Source organism: Ochotona princeps, chromosome 1 (assembly GCF_030435755.1).
Source record: "Ochotona princeps isolate mOchPri1 chromosome 1, mOchPri1.hap1, whole genome shotgun sequence".
Classification (NCBI taxonomy): domain Eukaryota; kingdom Metazoa; phylum Chordata; class Mammalia; order Lagomorpha; family Ochotonidae; genus Ochotona; species Ochotona princeps.
Window position 1 is genome coordinate 124,992,087 of NC_080832.1, and position 17,184 is coordinate 125,009,270.

A 17,184-nucleotide genomic window follows, 5' to 3' on the forward strand; every position below is an offset into this window, starting at 1 on the left:
TCCCCACCCCCCTTTTACACAAACTTACTATAATTTACTATGAATTGTTCAAAGTGAGCACCTGATTTATTGAGAGAGAGAGATTTTTCCCCGAATAAAACTGAGTAATTTCTTAAGAGCTACATTTTCAAGGTGAATAGTAAGGTATAATATGCCTTGGCTTTTTTGGCCAGTCAATGGAAAGCTAATCAGTGGATCTGTAGTCTCTAGGAAACTGAGAAGAAAAACAACCAGCCCTGTGCTCTCTGGGCAGAGGGAATGAGCTGTAACAAGGGAACACAGAAATGCTGGGGAGTTTGCAAGCCCCAACACACAGGCTAGCACCACCTGACTGACTTAACCCACAGGTGCTTGGTTGCCAGGTAACCGTGGGCCCACAGGTGCTTTTAGAAGCCCTGCAGTTGGAAGAGGAGAGGTGTGGGCATGGCCTGGGGCGACTGTGGAAAGAAGAGCAAGTGGAGTCACTCTCAGGGCAGCTGGCTGTGTTACTCTCCTCACCTCTGCGGGCGAGTGGAAACAAGCACCTTTGGCCCCGAATGGCTTCTTCCTCTCCACCTGTGCTGTAAAAGGATTCTCTCTTGATTAACAAGACTTTTAAAGATACAGAAAGGACAGAGGGAATGTGTGCTGTGCAGATGATAAAGCCTTTACTATAGATGTGGATACACATAGATTCACAACTAAAAATATAAAAGATGGCTCATTCTCTCTATCAGAACATATTCTGAAAATGTCTTACCAATTAGGATAGATTCACGGAGTGCTGTAGTTTGGAAAGAGCCTTCTGGGTGGTGGTAAAACCTAAAATCAGCTGGTTTTGTTTCTCCCTAATGTTGGCTGGGGATCACCCCACCCTTTGTGATTGACACAGGATCTGCACAAATCCCCACGCATTCCCAGAAATTAAGTTTTTTGCTCGGTGTCTTTAGGACTTCTGTGCTCCACCAATTGCTTCTTACACTCATGTCATTTAGATCATGAGTTACCATGTAGCCTGTTGCATGTATGACCCTAGCATAGACCCTGACCCGGCGAGTCAATGAATCTGGGGCAGTTTGTTCTCTAAGGTGGGAAAGACGAATAAGGACCTGCATTGTCTTAAGCTAACGTTGGTTTGTTGTTTCATAGGTGGTGGTTTTTGCTGGTCAGTGACATTGGTCGAGGGATCTGTGTCTCGTTCCACTTGCCTGGACAGGCACAGTCTTACTGTGTTCAGTGTACTTATGTCATGGACTAGATTTAGTCTTCAAAGTTAGGAATGTTTAGATGCCAATGTCTTTCAGAGTCAGCATCAGGGGTCAGTTAGTTGAATATGGCCGATGGCTGATCTCTCCTGCCCCAAGACCATCATCACAGCTAATGCTTTCCTGTGCCCAGTATCTCACTTTTTCACCTTTGAGTATGCAGGCATTCCCAAATCAGCTTCTGGTGAAGGCAAGATGAGTTATCTGCTAAAGCAATGGGAATGCTGAGTGCTTCTGGGTACAATGAAGCAGCCAAGTAGCTCTGTTTCCACCTGGAACCAGGCAAGCACATAGAGAGATCACAGAGGCCAACTTTGTCTGCCCATGGGCTATCATTCTACTGTATATATTCGAATTGCTGTGATAGAAGAAAGATTTATAGGCTTTGTTTCAACACTTACTCAACACATATTTATTAAACACCTACTCTGTTCTGAGCTGTGCAGAAAATTTGGGAACGAGCACTGAACACAAAGCATTCTTCTTCACTATTCTTGAATGCTGCTGTTTGTAATAACTGCCTCCAAATCTTATCCTATCCCAAGGATAAGTGTATGAATTGGATGCCTACATATATGAGGGTCCTTGCAGGGCTGACATTGCCAATATTTGCCAAAGCTAAGACCTGTGGGCTTGGAGGCAGTTGTTTTATGAGTGGATATTTTCACATACTTTGCATTAGAGTTCAGTCCTGTTGAGCTTATAAATATGTTTTTTAAAAAAATCAAATCAACCAAACAAGAAAGCCAGCCACACATGCAGAGCTCAAGACTGGTGAAATAAAGATTCAAGGCACTTCTTACAAGGCAGTCCAACCAGCTGCCTTGGATTCTAGCAGTGTAGAGTCTCAGGATCGAGTGTGTATTTGAAAAGATACTTTGTTCAGAAAGCTGTAAATACTGTACAGGGATGTTAACAGTTCAGTAGATGAAATTTTTCCTATTTTATCATTACTGACTCTAGACTCTAAATAAAACATGAGTATAGATGTCCAGTTCATTAAGGACATGCCACGTTTGGCACAGAAGTTGAAAATGTGGCCCTTGGGTGCTAGTTATCACCAAGGAAGTTGTAAATCAAATGTGTGAAGGAGAAAAATAGAACTTTTATAAAAGCTCTGGCACCCATCCAGAGTTTGTGTAATGTCGAAATGGGGACTTGGGGCTTGAAAGAGAGCTCTCCTTGAACCTTGTAGTTCTCTCGGGGAGTCCATCTCATCCTGCTGAAGTGAAGACACATGGCTTCAAGTGTAGCTCACCATCTTGGTGGGCTCCCAGAGAGACTTTTTATATGTTAATTACAAAGCAGCATTCCCCAGCTTTTCAAACTGCAGAGTTCCTATGCAGCTTTCTAATTCTTTCTTCTAGAGTACTCAGGCCTACCCAAACCGTGTTGAATTAAGTTATGAAGGAGTTAGGCACATGCCTATAAAAAAATGCTTTAGTAGTCAGCTCATGACCCCCATGCAAACCTCCAGTGAATTTTGACACAGCTCCCTTGACTCAGGGAGCCGTAGTTCAGTTTGCTTTAGACAATCCCTTTTACTCTTGTTGTCCCTGTGTAAGTATTTCTGTCATGTGTCCCTTTCACTTTTACATGAATGTCAGTTTGAATGATCTTCGCATTTGGTCACTTTGCCTTGAACATGGATCTCCCCAATATTGATATATTGTTAGTCACATCAAAATTTTTTTTTATTATTTATTATTTTTAATTCATTAATTACATTGTATTATGTGACACAGTTACACAGGTACTTGGGTTCTCCCCAGCCCTCCCCAAACCCTCCCACCATGGTGGATTCCTCCACCTTGATGCATAACCACAGCTCAAGTTCAGTTGAGATTCCCCCATTGCAAGCGTATACCAAACATAGAGTCCTGCATCTTATTGTCCAGTCAAGTTCAATGGCTTCTTAGGTATACACCCTCTGGTCTGAAGACAGAGCCAGCAGAGTATCATCCCGATCAAATGAAAGCTCCAACATACCATCAGCAAAAATTTACATCATTATGGAATTAATTGACATAGTAATGAGTAACCAATATGTTAAAAGTAAATGCAAGTTCTTAACCACCTTCTGTGACCACCTCACTTACATTTCAATTTTAGTTTATACACAACATATAACATTCATAACATAACATGTTATACATAACATCATATCATCTTAAATTAAGGCAAACATGTGGTATTTAACCTTTTGGGATTGGCTCATTTCCCTTAGCATTATGGTTTCCAGTTTGGCCCATTTGGCCACAAAGAACTGCATTTTGTTTTGTTTAATAGCTGAGTAGTATTCCATGGAGTAGATGAACCATAGCTTTCTTATCCAATCCTCTGTTGATGGGCATTTTGGTTGTTTCCATGTTTTTGCAATTACTGATTGTGCTGCTATGAACATAGGAGTGCATGTTGGTTTCTCATAAAACAAGTGTTCTGGATATATTCCTAGGAGTGCTATTGCTGGATCATACGGTATGTCGATTTTGAGTTGTCACATCAAAAATTTTAATATCTACTTGCGGAGCCCATTTTTTTTCTCTTAGAACAAGATGGGATAATTAGATTTGGAGAATTCTTCACAATCAATGGCTGGAAGGAGGAGGGTCTTTCATGCCCGGCTAAGGTGTTTGGGCTTCATGCTATGCAAATAACGGTAACAATATTTCTTGATTTGTGAATGATATGACTAAGTGCTGGTTTCAAAAAAAAAAATGTATTGTAACCATCCAAGAGAGAAGAAAAGGGAACACTAGCCACATCATTGAAGGGTTGTTTTGAAACTTGCATCCTCTTGAGCTCAGATGAGAGGGAACTCTCCTGTTGGGTGCATTTCAGTTAGATTCCTATCACCCGTATTCAGATCTCTCCAAAGTAGGTCATTGGTGTGCCGTTTCCTTGCTTCTCATCTCTCAGTAAGGGTTGTGTGTGCTGTGAACCGAACAGCACAGCAACCGAAAGCAGGATGGCATTTAATGATGAATCAAGCAATTCCCATGTATTAGTTTATAAATTGTTTACAACTTTGAGATTCGTAGAGATGAAAGATGCTGTATTTATTGTTCTCTGAGATGAAAGATGCGTAATTTATAACAAAAGAGTTACTATTTCATTTATTCATGTGATGCCCAAATCACATTCTTTGCTAGTGATGGAATTGCAGAATCCATTTTATTAAAAGCTGGAAGGTTTGGCTGCACAAAAGTAGGTTGATGTACCGAGGAAGGAGTGTTACCCTGTTGTTGTTCATACAGAGACTGTATTTTCCTTCTCGCAGTGTTAGTGGATGCCAAACTAAACTGCAGGAGGTGTCAGACATGAGTGCATGAGGTGAAGCTGCGTATTCTTGTTGACTTACAGCTTTTGATGACATTCTTAGATGTCTTCTGTAAAAGGACTTAACATACCTTAAAATCCTCAACCTTGCACAGTATCCTCTTCCAGTAGGCTTGAGACCTTTGTGTGGCATTGTTCTTTGTTCTCAGATAATCACACACACTTCCAGCATCCAAAAATGTCAGTATTTTGGGGTTTAGAAAAATATCAGCATTCTTTGTAGGACCTACAGAGATTCCTTGGTTAGAATTCTCCTTGAAACGTTGTAGGGAAGCCTCATTTTATTTGTATGCTTATTTTTAACAAAAGGTGTACCTCACTTCTAGACAGTCAGGTTTCAGTGAATTATTTGTATTTTTGTTCGTTTACTTATTTAAAAGATGGAGTTAGACAGAGAGAGAGAGATTTCTACCTGCTGGTCCGTTCCCCAAATGTCATCAGCATCCATAGTTGAGCCAGGAGGCTGGAGCTTGTTGTGGGTCTTCTATATGGGTGACAGGGTCCCAAGGGCTTGGACCATCTTCTGTGGCTTTCCCAGGTAAATTATCAAGGATCTGGATTGGAAGTGGACTAGTGAGGAACCCAAATGGGGTGTCAGCCCTGCATGGTATGGCTTGACGCCCCCAAACACTGGCCCTAATTTTCTCCATTCCTTTTTTTTTTTTTGAATGTGTGTCCCTCATCTGGTCTGGAAGACTGTGGGTTTGTATGTGAATTGAAATGAGATGGAAATGTTGGAGAATTGTTTCTGTATGTTATTTTTTTTTTTCATCAGCACATTCTTCCTTTTGTGGAATCAATGCCACCTTCTCAACATTTTAGGAACCACAGTAACTGTGAAACATTTAAAAATAAGAGAGCAGGGTTACATTAGCTAATAACGCCTTCAACCTTCTACTTGTTTTTACCAAAGGGAGAGTGCTCCTCCTTAGCTGACAGCTGAGTGGTCAGAGCAAGAAAGGTCAGAGATCTAGACTGAGGTCCACAAGGAAAAAGGATAGCTTTTGGTAAAGGACCAAACTATACAAAACAATCATAGAAACAATTGAATTGGACCCAGAGTTTCCTATCTAAGAATGATGCTACCAGTTTGGTTGCATGATTCTCCTTGAAAAGGACATATGCTTTGTTCTTAAGTAGAGTCATTTAGGTGTTTCTAAGAATGTTCTTTTGGAAATGTAGGAGGTATTTCTAGAAATTGTAATTCCTCTGTCTTCATCTCCAGGGGCGGGAAATGTGACTTGTTAAAAGAGTCATTGTATTTGACATTGGCAGCTAATGAAGAAATGCTAAACCTTAACCAATCATGATACTTAAGTCTATGGAAAACCTGACCTACGATAAACAGTAATATCTTCTCTGGGGGTGGAAGTGCATTGCAGCTAAAGTGTGGGATTAGAATTAAATATAAGACAGTCCGTTCTGTCTGAATCCATCCATTGCCAATGCTGTGTTTTCTAGAACTCAGTTCTCTGGCTGTTGTTTTTACTGTCATCATTGTTGTGGATTGTTTCATCACTGTTTCAGCAAGAGACAAATGCTCATTTATCTGAAATGACTCCAAGAATAGAATATCATAATATTATACAAATATAAAGTATGACCATGCAGTACAGATGATTTAAAGAATATACTTGTTGGCCTCAAACAAGATTCTGAGACTCACTTTCCCTCAGGTCATTTGGCTAGTATCAGGATGATTATCTTAGTTCCTAAGCACCAGTATCAAGGTGTCTTATTTGTGCAACAAATTCAAGGGCAGATTTTGGAAGTAAGGAACCAGGCTAAAGAATTCCAGATGCTTCTCCCTACTCCACCTATTTAGACGTAGAAATTAATCCTACCCTTGCAAAACTGGAAATAATCTTTACGAGTCAAAATAGAAATTATATTCATATTCCTCAAGATCTGTAAGGCATGAAATATTTACTTCTTTTTTTTCTTTGATTTTTTTTTTTTAAATTTGCCTCCTGTCTTTGTTTCTCTGCCTTTGTGTATGTGTGTGGGCGTGTGCACGCACTGACATTAATGAATCTCTTGGAGTATAAAACAAAACTATTTGCTTGTTGCTTTGGAAACTTTACTTAGCTATTCAGAACATCACCCTGTCATGTTCAGTAGAGCTGCTTTAAATGTAATCATACATTATTAAAACTGTGACAAATACATTTGTGTTTTATCACTTGTGATGAATGCTTCATTTCAATGGGATCGATTCTAATCCTGAAAATTAACTGCTTACCCAAGGAAGATACAGGGCATCATTTCTGATGAAAAGAAGAAAATACTCCTTAAGAGAGTTAAGTCTGGGGCTGGTGTTGTGATGTAGCAGGTAAAGATGCTGTCTGCATTGCCACCGATCTGTAGGAATATCAGTTCATGTCCTGCCCTCTCCAGTTCCAACCCTTGCTCCTTGCTAGTGACCTGGGAAAAAGAGAAGCAGAGGGCCCAAATTCTTGGCCCCTACAAACCATGTGGGAGACCTGGACGAAGCTCCTGACTCCTGGTTCGGGCCTGGCCTGGTCCCGGCTGTTCTGGAAGATTTCCCTCTCTGTCTCTCTCTGTGCCATTCTTTCTGTAACTCTGACTTAAATCAATAGATCTTTAAAAACAAAGCGAAAATAAAAAGGAAAGAGGAAGTCTGCTTTACCCTGCCTTTTCAAATGTCCAATAATCATCTCAAGCATGAAGACAACATCCCTTTTATTTTCTCTTTGAAAAGTCTCTGCATTGTTTAAGAAACACAGACCTCTACCTCATACTCATTTATGAGTGAGAAATGTAAAATTCAGAGAATTAAGATGACTTGACTAAGTTTGGTTTATTTAATGGAAGAAGCAAGACTTGAAATGTCTGATCTACTCATTGCCATTTTACATTTAAACAGTTACACTGCCCTTTATCTAGAGTGTAGGAAAAATGATGCTGCCAACAGGGAGAGGAGAAATAGGGATCTTGAGAGAACAAGAGGGAACAAGAAATTTAAAATGAAAATTAACATTGAGCCAGTGGCAAACCCTGTGCTAAAATGGGCATACATTCCAGATACCATTTTTAGCTGCCCATGTGGAGTGTCAGGATTGTTATAGACTGAGATGAAGTCTCCTAGAACCATAATATAAATCCAGTTGTGCTAACCCATATGAACTCATAACAGAGGTGGAGTTCATATTCTCACCTTGTATGTTGCAAGGATGCTCACGGACCTGACCACCACTTACAATAGTGAAGGTGATATTGTTCTCAGTTCTTTCAGAACTATCTGCTTATTGCTCAGACTTTTCAGAGCAGCTCTAACCAAACAAGAGAGAAGCAAATGGGCCCAGCATGATGGCTTAATGCCTAAAGTCCTTGCCTTGCATGCGTTGGGATCCCATATGGGTGCCAGTTCTAATCCTGGTGGCCCCACTTCCCATCCAACTCCCTGATCGTAACCTGGGAAAGCAACAGAGGTTGGCTAAAGCCCTGGGACCCTGCACCAGCGTAGGACACCCGGAAGAAACTCCTGGCTCCTGGCTTCAGATTGGCTCAGCTCCCGCCATTGCGGTCACTTGGGGAGTGACTCATTGGGTGGAAGATTTTCCTCTCTGTTTCTCCTCCTCTCTGTATATATGACTTTGCAATAAAAATAATTTTTTTAAAAGAGAGAAGAAAATGTAAGCTCTGCTCCTTTCCAACAGTTGCTCTCCCCCAGGATGAACAGGATGTATGCATGAAGGGAATGATGATGTGGCAAAGGGCATCACTTGTGACATTCAGCTCTAAGAACTTGCACATCACTTGTGATTCTAATGGATCATAAGGCTCTTCACGGGTGCACCTGCCACTCTGGCTCTGCCCCTTGGTGACCCCCTTAGGGTTACTTCTGTTTTCAGTGCAGAGCCCTGTAGTACTAAGAGGGCTGCTACAGACACTTATGCTGCAAGGTATTTCAAGAAGTTCATGGAAAATAGAATTAAAAGATTAGATAGCTAGTAAAAAGCCCAGAGATTTCTGCATTGTTTTTTTTTATACTATGTATATTGTGTTAACTTTTGTAGAAAGCTTGTATGTGTGAATCTTTAAATATTTTTACACTAAAATAAACCTTTGAATGTCCCTTTCCACGAACATTTTGAAGTATCTGCACGTGCTTCAGTGATTCTTCCCTTATGCTTCTCACTCCATGCAGGCAGCGATGAATGAATGCTGTTCTCGGCCAATGTATCTCTCAATTTCTTCAGCTTCTGAACTTCACGATTACCTTTGTTTCTCTGCTTTCACCCTTGTTGGATTTGACATATATCTTTGAATATTCTCATTAGTTATATGTTAGTAGAACCCCACATCTCTGGAGTGGATAACATTGCTGTTATTGAAAACAAAGACTCAGAAACAGAGGACTTGGCCAAATCCTAAAACCATAGTCATATCCTACATTTATCCAGTTGCTTGGTTTAATCACTAATAGAATGACATTTTACCCTCAACACCTGACCTTGTCAAAATATCATCTAGTCTATCAAATTATTTAGAAAAGAGATGATCCAAAGCAACAATGCACCCTATATTAGACCACATCCTGTTCTCCCCTACTGGAGATATATTTTTCTATCTGTTGGAGCTCTTAAATTCTGTGCTATTTTTCTGTTTATTTTTTTAAAGATTCATTTGTTTTTATTTGACGAAGAGAAGGAGAGATAGAAAAAGAGGTCTCCCATCTGCTAGTTCATTCCCCAATGGCCGCTAAGGGGATCTGAAGTCAGGAGTTCTCTCTGGGTCTGCCACATGGATGCAGGGGCCTAAAAACTTGGACCATCCACTGCTGCCTTCTCAGGTTATAAGCAGGGAGATGGATTAGAAGTGGATCTGGGACGTAACCTGGCACCATATAGGGTGCTACTGCTGTAGGCAGAGGGTTAACCCGTTATACCACTGAGCCAACCCCTGTCTCAAGTTTCAGCTGGTTACTGACTTGTTGCCATTAAATATAGGTGCAATGATATTCCTATTGGTCTTTATTATGCAAAAATCAGCGAGGTTTTCTAACCCTTTTGTGCTGGTAAGTTCAGTTCCATTACCTCTTTCACCCTTTCAAAATGACACGAACGCTACTAATCAGGAAATCTTCACTAAGATAATTTATTGTCAGCACATATATTCCTATTGCCAAGAAATATCATTCAAAGCATTTATTTGTTTAAAATATCTGTTTGAAAAGCAGAATTACATAAAGACAGAGAGATGAGAAGAGTAGAGAAGAGTAGAAAAGAGAAAAGAGAAAAGAGAAAAGAGAGAGACTTCTATTTGCTGCTTCCTTCCCCAAATGTCCACAATGGCTAGGGATGGGCCAGGCCAAAACCAGAAGCCAGGAACCAGGAGTTAGGAGCTTCCTTTGTATCACTCACACGGGTGGCAGGAGGTATTCCATTTATGGCATCTTTCTCTGCTTTTCCAGGCACATTTGTAGGCACTGGATAGGAAGTAGAGCAGCTAGACTCCACCCCGTGCACATGTAGGATGCCAGAATTGCACAAGACAGCTCTTAGTCACTACATTTCAGTGCTGGGCCTCTAGAAATCAGGTTTAATTGCAATTAAATATGTACCATAAACTTTGTCTACTTAATTTTATGTATTATAATTTATTCATTTTTATTGGAAATGCAGAGTTACACAGAGAGGAGGAGGAGAGAGAGAGAGAGAGAGATCTTCCATCCACTGGTTCATTCCTCAAATGGTCACAATGGCCAGTGTAGGGCCAGTGCAAAGCCAAAATCCAGGTGCCAGAAGTTTCTTTGAGGACTCTTGTGTGGATATAATGTCCCAGGGGCTTGACCCATCCTCCGCTGCTTTCCCAGGCCCTAAGCAGAGAGCTGGACTGGAAGTGAAGCAGCTGGGACAGAAATCAGTGCCCATATGAGATGTTAGCACCCAAAACTAAGGCTTAGCCTACAATGCCACATCATCAGTCCTGCTTTTCTAACTTTAAAAAATGCCAGCCAGGTTGAATCGAGGTGTCAGGAACAACATTCTGTTCTGCCCATTAGAATAGTAAGGGTCCAAGAACTTGGGTCATCTGTTACATTCTTCGGCACAATAGCAGAAAGCTGGGTCAGATTCACAACATAGAGAACTTGGGACCTAGAACTGTCATTCAGATATGGGATCCAGTTGCAGCTTAACCAACTGTGCCACAATGCCATTGCCCAACATTCATGTTTCAATACTCTGTGTACCCTGAATTTGCAGCCCTCCCAGCTGTGTTCACAGCCAGACTGCTGGCTTAGACTTCTCACAATGTGCAAACTCTACGCTCCTTGTCCTCCTGGAAGGATCTGACCTTGGAATGAGCAGCCAAGGGTTTAAAATCAAATTATGTGTCCATCCAGCTTGGTGACAAATAACACAGACTCTTAAGACTCACATTCCACATCTCTGAAAAGTGGATAAAAATGTTATTGTCTTTCCAGGAATGAATGAAATAATACAGGTAAAACTTTGCAAATCAGCTAAACTGCCTGCACCACATCCAAAATTAGTGGGATATCACAGCTTTGCACTGGTCGAAAGGAGGTTCTTAAACACAGACTCCCTAAGTCATAATAACAAGATTCCCTTCAAGCAAGGAGTACGAACAGGATTTGGCATATCTTGTTGGAAAGATATCCAATTGTGGACTAGATCATCAATGGAAACAGTTGTAACTGCTGTTTTATAGCTTGCTAAATTTAGATATGTGAGGTGCGTCAAATTAAAGGCTGAGTGTTCTGTAAACTTAGATGACTATTTGGCAATTATTTGAAAATGTGTTCCTTAGGATTTAAACCAACTGCAGAATTTTTTTTTTTTTGAAGTTGGGCAGTGTACTGGTTACAGGATACAATGTGAATCGAAATGACAATGTGTCCTGAATTGTGGTTCAGCAGAGAAAGCCACTACCAGTGATGCCAGCATCTCCTATGGGTGAGAGTGTATGTCCTTGTTGCTCTATTTCCAACTAATTAACAGCCTGTGAAAAGCAGCAGAAGATGGCCCCTGCCCCTGTCCCTGCCCCACAGGTGGGAGACCTGGATTAAAGTCCTGGAACCTGGCAGCAGCCTAGCCTGGCCCTGTGGCAATCTGGGTGTGAACCAGCAGATGGAATATTCTTCCTCGCTTTCTCTTACTCTTTCTCTGTCTCTCATTTTCTCTGTATAACTCTGCCTTTAAAACATGAATAAGATATTTTTTAAAAAGATGACAAACTGAGCCATCTCTATTCATATTGCTCTACAGTCACTTTTAGAAATGTGTAAAAATGAAAAAAAAAACACATCAAAACTTAAGGAACAGTCAGATACAGCCATGCTTATTTTGAGTTTAAAATTTTGATATTAAAATTTCGTTGAACTGGGCTGAAAACAAGAAAGGATTCTGTCAAACAAAATCGAAAGATATTTTCCAAATTCTATGTATTTTGTACACAAAGTATTTCAACCATGTTTCTGGTTTTTTGTAAAAGTTAGACAATGTGTAAGCTCACATCGTTGGCCTTTTCTGTAAAAGCAGAATATTAATTTTAGGAATCTTTGTTTTTCTTTACTTTGTGGGATAATTTTAGAGATTATGGTTAACCCTGTTTCTTATAAGAAATATTGGGGAAATGAGAAAGAGTGACACCATTTGTACTCACTCAGAGAGTCTCAGAGTAGTTGTCAGTGTGTTTTTTTTAAATGCTTTGAACGTTGGACTTTCACAGAAAATACATTTGAAATGCACTCTAAGCTCCGGTGGTTTGAAAGGTTTTGAAATTTGGTAGCTGATAGCAGTTGTATTATAAATACTTCCTCTGGTACAGATGTGACTAATGCCTATTGCGCTGCTGCTCTGTGTCGTAAATCAAAACCCTGCCTCATGATAACAGTGTGTTGCTTCAGGCTGGCTAAGTCGTAGTTGAAAACCTTGGAGGAGTTTCTGTAATGTTTGGAACACGCTCCACTGGGAGTCTACACTTCTAGAAACCCTGTGCTCAGTTCAAAATGGTCAAGGGGAGTGACAGCACTAAGAAAGCCGCCTGCGCTCCTTGCTGCTTTCAGAACAGCTCAAATATTTATTTTTAATCCATGCTTCTGCTTGTTCCCATGCTATTCATATCCTTGAAGCAGTAAACTGGTTATGTATGACTGATGGACAAGAAATGTGCAAATTTAGGGAGGTCTATTACTTGAACATGTAATGTTGACTGGAGTCAAGGGTTGGTGGGATTTTTTTCTGTTAAAGGGGTATGTAGCAAATATATATTTTTTTTTCTTTGAAAGTTGTAGGATCTCTATCACACTGACTTAATCCTACTGCTTTTGTGTGAAATTAACAATAGATAACACCTACACAGATAAGTATAGTTGTGTTCCAGTGAAACTGTATAAAAACAGGTAATAGGGCAAATTTGGCCCATGGGCTGTAATCCACTCATGCCTGTTCTAAGCAGTAGCTTTGTAATTACTTTAAAAGGTTTTACCTACATTTCTCTGTACATAGAGAGGATTCGGTTCTGCATAGACGAGAGAGATGTTAATCATCATTAAAATTCAAGGCCTCCAACTTACTGCTCCTCTAGGATTTATTCAGAGCAAATAAACAGCTGAGGTGCGAAATTAAGAAGACAGTGTGACCCTTGCTGTCTTGGATGGAACTCAGAGTCCATCCTTGAATGTAATTACTGAGGAGCTTACTAAATGTCGACAGATTGTCTATGAACCAAACAGAGATTTGGATGAAAAAAGCACAAAGAATGTGGTTAGATTCTGGGATCTGAGACATCTTAAAGCCAGGCAGCCGGTGGCCTGTTTTCCTTGCAAGATTACATTTATTTTTATTCCTTGTTTTCCTAAACATTCATGTATTTATCTGAAAGGAAGAGTTACAGAGAAACACAGGGAGACACAGAAATCTTCTGTCTGCTGGTTCACTCCCCAAATGGCCACAACATGGGAGCAGGGCAGGTTCGAAGTCAAGATCCTCAGGTCTCCTATGTGGGTGCAGGGGCCCAAGGACTTGGGACATGCTTCACTGCTTTCTTCCATGGGTCAGCAGGGATCTGCTGTGGAAATAGAACAACTGAAACTTGAACTGGAGATCATAGAGGATGCTGGTACTACAGGCTATGAAGCCATAGCACTGTAGTACCTTCATACCACAGCACTGGCCCCAGGCTTAAATTGAATGCTTTCTGCTTGTACATATACCTTAAAGAGGAAGAGGGAGATTACACTAGAATAGTAGTGAGGGCAGGGTACCAAGTCAGAGTGCCTGGGTCCAATCCCTGCTGTGCTGGCCCCTGACTCTGTCTTCCTGCTGACGCAGGAGTGGCTTCCAGGAAGACAGCAATGGGGTTTCAAGCATTTGGGACTCCACCACTCATGTGGGAGACCCAAGTGGAGTTCTAGGCTGTTGCCGTCCAGCCAGCTTAGTCCCCATTGGTGGGCATTTGGGAACTGAATCAGGAGATAGGAGATCTTTGTCTCCCACTCACATATATAAATAATTTTAAAAAATTAATGAAGGGGCAGAAAGTTGGAAAAATAAATAATTTGCATTTTTCTTTTTAACGCACATTTGGTTCTAGGGAGAATTTCTAAGTAACTGGACCTGTCTCTGGCATTGCCATATCTGTCTCATCATTTCTCACATGCATAGCATTTGTACTACTTACAGTGTCTTAAATTCTCCATGCCTTAAATCGGATTTGTTTCTCCTGGATTCTCTTGTTCTTCTTTTCTTTCATCAATGTTTTCAATAGTTTCAGCAGCATCTAAGAGGAAGTGCAATTTTTTAAGACTAACTTTTATATTAATGTTGGAATCAATGATGTATCCCTCCACAGTGCAAAGTTTTCTGTAATTTATAACTTCTGCAATGTATAGAGAGGTCATTTTAAGTAGGAAGGAATTCCTTGATACCCCTTAACTGGCACCAGATAACGATTACACATAATGTTGCTGCTAACATTGATTATACGCACAAACCACAGTCTGAAACTATTATGATCTATGACTTGGTAGCAACAAGTTTTCTAAAGTATAAAGATCACCCTTCTTTTTAATATCCAAGCACTTTGCCCCATCTTAATTTGAACTGCTATAATAAGCATCATGTATATTTATATTTAATAATTAAATAATATTTATTTTCATTTAATAATAGGAGAAAGAGGTTTCTTTTACTAGATCACACTTCAAAGCCTGCAATACCTACAGTTAGACCAGGCCAAATCCTGGAGTCCAGAACTCCTTTTAGATTTCCCCATGGGGAAGTCAAAAAGCCAAATACTTGTGCCACCATCTGCTGACTTATACAGTGTGCATTTACAGGAAGCTGGACCAAAAGGGGAATACCCAGGGCTTGAACCAGTCATCCTGATATAGGTGTCCCAAGCAGTGGCTTAACTTGGCACAACACAATGTCTACCACACTCCTGCAAGCAAGCTGGGATTTGCAAGCATGGCCTGGTTTCTTATAAGGACTCTCTTCTCCAGATCACTGCCTTTTCCTGGGTCCAATATGAGAGGAAGATTCTTTTTCATGTCAATTATTTTAAGACTACTAAGCCTACTAATCTCTTTCATTACCTACCAAGGACACATATCTAAATACCATCACATTGGGTTGCAGGGTTCGCCACATGACTTTTGGGGAGTGGGCAAAACATACAATTCACAGAAACTCTGAGTCAAGTTTTGAAAAGAGATCTGATATTCTCTTGGGTTCCAGGGACTATCTACTGGTTGTTCTTTACAGTAACACAATTTTAAAAAGTTTTGCTCTTCCAGTAAGGAATATATAGAAGGAATCTTTGAAGGCCGGGAACAAACTGTTTCATTGTAGAGTTTCGGCATTACCCAAGGATTCTACTACATTTGATGAAAACGCTGAGAATGATATTCAGTGAAGAATAGCACTATTTATCTGAACTCTTCTCCCAAGTAACTGGCAGACCTGGAGTTGTGTACTTACTGAAGTTTAAGAAGCTAAGTTTAGTGTGGAAGTGGACAGGGATAATTTTCAGCTTCCAGACATGGAGTAAACAAAAAACATACACAAAAAAGGATTTGGATGAATACAAACTGTGAAGTCAATTAAGTCTGAAAGGCAGGCCACAAACTAAGAACTATATCTAATCTTCTAAAGTTGGGGAAGGCAGAGCACTTGGTTTCTGGAAAGGTACCTAGAAATCACCAAAGCATGTATGGAGGGAACCTTTCAGGGCATGGATGCCTCTCCATGAGGCAGGAGGAGGGCTGTGTGCTAAGATCCGGAGTATGTCTAGGTGGAAATAGAGGACTTTGGGATCCTAGTACTTCTATCTAAACATAGTTGAGGCTCATAATGGTAACTTGAACATAAAAGGGATGCTTCTGTCCTTACTTTTTCCATGGAAACAGCTTCAGTGTAATTAGCATCCTAGTGTGTATCTGCAATTACTCAGAAGTTTTATCACAAATAATTACCGAATATTGGAAGTCCTTCTTTGTAATGATATATTCCTTGAGCTACTAAAGGGGTACATTTATTTAGAAAAATGTATCTTTTTTGGTAAAATTTAAATTCTCTCTGACTTAAGAAATTTCCCAATAGACTGGTAGAGTGCAAAGTAATGAAATACAGATAACTGCAATGTCAGAATATAAGCCTGAGCAATTGCAAAAACAACATGTGATTCTGAAAACGTGTATCTTCTATTCTCCAAAAGTGTTTGAGTTCCAAGTCTGTACAAGTGAATTAAAAACCCAAAAGGAACTTTCAGAGAGTCTGGGAATGTATCCATGAGAGAGAAGGCTTACTTTGAGCATGCACTATCCTTGAATATACTTTAAGCTGGAACTAGAAACAGAAATTCACCAAAGGCATGCCATTTTTAGGGTCTGACTATCTTATCTCACTTATATGTTCTATTAATAATTCATGAACACATACTTATGCCATTGTTTGTTCTAGTCAACGAAGCTGCAACAACACATAAGACAATCAAGACATACCTCTTCTTCTCTCGTGTAGTTGGTGCTAGTGAAAGACAATAGGCAATAGAAAAGGCAAATATTTTTATTTCGGAGAAGGGGAGTACAGTGAAGGGGCAAAACTGGCCAATGGGGAAGAGAATGACTAGGGGCTCCTAATGTAGACTGTATAGTAGGACAATAAACATTTAAATGAAGTCTTCAACAGCAGAAAGAGGCAATCATGGGGTTGGCATTGTGGTACGAGGAACTGAGCTGATGCTTGTTACATCGGCACCCAGTGCCTGTGTATCCTGGCTGCTGTACTTCTGATTCAGCTTCCTGCTAATGCACCTGGGAAAGCATTGGAAGATGGCTCAAGGGTTTAGGACCTTGCCACACATGTGGGAAAACCTGCGTGGTGTTCCAGGTTCCTGTATTTGGCCTGGCTTGGCAGCCCGTTGCAGCCGTTTGGGAAGTGAACCAGTAGATGAAAGATCCCCTTTCCCGTGCCTCTCCCTTTTTCACTGTCATTCAACATTTCAAGTAGATCTTGGATGTGGAGTGGGATGGGAGGAGTACAAGCGAGAGTCAGCCATGCAAGGAAGTTGATTTCAGGTGGAAGCAATGGGAAACACAACATACATG